Source organism: Lissotriton vulgaris, chromosome 4_1 (assembly GCF_964263255.1).
Source record: "Lissotriton vulgaris chromosome 4_1, aLisVul1.2, whole genome shotgun sequence".
NCBI classification, from domain to species: Eukaryota; Metazoa; Chordata; class Amphibia; order Caudata; family Salamandridae; genus Lissotriton; species Lissotriton vulgaris.
Genome location: NC_141691.1, coordinates 1,303,146,817 through 1,303,150,600, shown reverse-complemented (window position 1 = coordinate 1,303,150,600; position 3,784 = coordinate 1,303,146,817). Strand labels below are relative to the sequence as shown.

The 3,784-nt window shown below is 31.7% G+C and overlaps 1 non-coding gene across 1 annotated transcript; it reads left to right on the top strand.

Moving 5' to 3' along the window:
- The first annotated feature begins 3,378 nt into the window (after positions 1–3,378).
- Positions 3,379–3,452, top strand: TRNAI-AAU (transfer RNA isoleucine (anticodon AAU)). Its single transcript has one exon. It is a non-coding gene; the product is annotated as a tRNA-Ile (tRNA).
- The last annotated feature ends 332 nt before the right edge of the window (positions 3,453–3,784 follow it).

The following is a 3,784-nucleotide window of genomic DNA, read 5'->3' as shown; positions in this document are numbered from 1 at the left end:
AGTTTAATTGTTTGAAAAAAGATTAATTTTTCTTGTGTCTCATTTTTGACTGTTTATCACCTTGGATCAAACGCTGCTTGAAGGATTGGATGAATACATTTGATATAGTTGTAGAATTAATTTTTATTCTGAAAGCTCCTGAAATATCTATTAATGGTTCTAAGTTCTAACGCCAAGTAACTAAATCTCTTATTTATTGCAATTTATTGAGGTCATTTTTGTTTTGTTTTGTTGATGAAATATAAAGATAGTATGAATGTAAACAGCTGAATATAAGCTTTCCAACTATCCCGGGTTAACAATCAGTAGCACTTCATCATCTGCCATTTCTTCAATAGTATGCTATATATTTAGTGAGCCTATTAGTTCAGTCTTTAGAGCATAACGTTAAAAATGCCAGGGACATACTTTCAATCAGTCTCCAAGCCAATACTTGATGCTCCTTTAATGTTGAAAATAGGTGTATTTTCTTCTGTATCATGTGTATCTCTATATTTCCTTTGAGGGGAAGCTGATAGAATGATTAAATGAATCAATTGCATATAGGTGATGAATTGTTATTTATTGCTAAAACACATGGAAAAAACATTAATGGTTCTAAGTTCTAACACTAAGTATGAAAATCTCTTTTGTATTGTAATTTTTTTAAAGTCATATTAGTTTCTTCGTGTTGATAATATATATTTATAACTTTATGGTAAACCTCTGAAATTAAGCTTTCCAAATCTCCCGGGTTAACTATCATTAGCACTTCTTCATATGCTGGACTTCCAGGAATTTGTGCAAAACAGCCTGTTAGCTCAGATGGTTAGAGCATGGTGCTAATAACACCAAGGTCACAGGTTCGATCCCTGTACAGGCTAAGTTTATTGTTTGTAAAAAGATTAATTTTTCTTGTATCTCATTTTTGACTGTTTATCACCTTGGATCAAACGCTGCTTGAAGGATTGGATCAATACATTTGATATAGTTGTAGAATTAATTATTATTCTGAAAGCTCCTGAAATATCTATTAATGGTTCTAAGTTCTAACGCCAAGTAACTAAATCTCTTATTTATTGCAATTTATTGAGGTCATTTTTGTTTTGTCTTGTTGATGAAATATAAAGATAGTATGAATGTAAACAGCTGAATATAAGCTTTCCAACTATCCTGGGTTAACAATCGGTAGCACTTCATCATCTGCTATTTCTTCAATAGTATGCTATGTATTTTTTGAGCCTATTAGTTTAGTCTGTAGAGCATAAAGTTAAAAATGCCAAGGACATACTTTCAATCAATCTCCAAGCCAATACTTGATGCTCCTTTAATGTTGAAAATAGATGTATTTTCTTCAGTATCATTTGTATCTCTATATTTCCTTCGAGGGGAAGCTGACACAATGATTAGATGAATCAATTGCATATAGGTGATGAATTGTTATTTATTGCTAAAACACATGGAAAAAACATTAATGGTTCTAAGTTCTAACACTAAGTATGAAAATCTCTTTTGTATTGTAATTTTTTTAAAGTCATATTAGTTTCTTCATGTTGATATTATATATTTATAACTTCATGGTAAACCTCTGAAATTAAGCTTTCCAAATCTCCCGGGTTAACTATCATTAGCACTTCTTCATAAGCTGGACCTCCAGTAATTTGAGCAAAAGGGCCTTTTAGCTCAGATGGTTAGAGCGTGGTGCTAATAACGCCAAGGTCACATGTTCGATCCCTGTACAGGCCAAGTTTAATTGTTTGTAAAAAGATTAATTTTTCTTGTGTCTCATTTTTGACTGTTTATCACCTTGGATCAAATGCTGCTTGAAGGATTGGATGAATACATTTGATATAGTTGTAGGATTAATTATTATTCTGAAAGCTCCTGGAATATCTATTAATGGTTCTAAGTTCTAACGCCAAGTAACTAAATGTCTTATTTATTGCAATTTATTGAGATCATTTTTGTTTTGTCTTGTTGATGAAATATAAAGATAGTATGAATGTAAACAGCTGAATATAAGCTTTCCAACTATCCCGGGATAACAATCGGTAGCATTTCATCATCTGCTATTTCTTCAATAGTATGCTATATATTTATTGAGCCTACTAGTTTAGTCTTTAGAGCATGAAGCTAAAAATGCCAAGGACATACTTTCAATCAGTCTCCAAGCCAATACTTGATGCTCCTTTAATGTTTAAAATAGATGTATTTTCTTCTGTATAATGTGTATGTCTATATTTCCTTTGAGGGGAAGCTGATAGAATGATTAGATGATTCAATTGCATATAGGTGATGTATTGTTATATATTGCTAAAACACATGGAAAAAACATTAATGGTTCTAAGTTCTAACACTAAGTATGAAAATTTCTTTTGTATTGTAATTTTTTTAAAAGTCATATTAGTTTCTTCATGTTGATATTATATATTTATAACTTCATGGTAAACCTCTGAAATTAAGCTTTCCAAATCTCCCGTGTTAACTATCATTAGCACTTCTTCATATGCTGGACTTCCAGGACTTTGTGCAAAACGGCCTGTTAGCTCAGATGTTTAGAGCGTGGTGCTAATAACGCCAAGGTCACAGGTTCGATCCCTGTACATGCCAAGTTTAATTGTTTGTTAAAAGATACATTTTTCTTGTGTCTCATATTTGACTGTTTATCACCTTGGATCAAACGCTACTTGAAGGATTGGATGAATACATTTGATATAGTTGTAGAATTAATTATCATTCTGAAAGCTCCTGGAATATCTATAATTGGTTCTAAGTTCTAACGCCAAGTAACTAAATCTCTTATTTATTGCAATTTATTGAGGTCATTTTTGTTTTGTCTTGTTGATGAAATATAAAGATAGTATGAATGTAAACAGCTGAATATAAGCTTTCCAACTATCCCGGGTTAACAATCAGTAGCACTTCATCATCTGCTATTTCTTCAATAGTATGCTATATATTTAGTGAGCCTATTAGTTCAGTCTTTAGAGCATAACGTTAAAAATGCCAGGGACATACTTTCAATCAGTCTCCAAGCCAATACTTGATGCTCCTTTAATGTTGAAGATAGATGTATTTTCTTCTGTATCATGTGTATCTCTATATTTCCTTTGAGGGGAAGCTGATAGAATGATTAAATGAGTCAATTGCATATAGGTGATGAATTGTTATTTATTGCTAAAACACATGGAAAAAACAATAATGGTTCTAAGTTCTAACACCTAGTATGAAAATCTCTTTTGTATTGTAATTTTTTTAAAGTCATATTAGTTACTTCATGTTTATATTATATATTTATAACTTCATGGTAAACATCTGAAATTAAGCTTTCCAAATCTCCCGGGTTCACTATCATTAGCACTTCTTCATATGCTAGACTTCCAGGAATTTGTGCAAAATGGCCTGTTAGCTCAGATGGTTAGAGCGTGGTGCTAATAACGCCAAGGTCACAGGTTCGATCCCTGTACAGGCCAAGTTTAATTTTTTGTAAAAAGATTAATTTTTCTTGTGTCTCATTTTTGACTGTTTATCACCTTGGATCAAACGCTGCTTGAAGGATTGGATGAATACATTTAATATAGTTGTAGAATTAATTATTATTCTGAAAGCTCCTGAAATATCTATTAATGGTTCTAAGTTCTAACGCCAAGTAACTAAATCTCTTATTTATTGCAATTTATTGAGGTCATTTTTGTTTTGTCTTGTTGATGAAATATAAAGATAGTATGAATGTAAACAGCTGAATATAAGCTTTCCAACTATCCCAGGTTAACAATCGGTAGCACTTCATCATCTGCTATTTCTT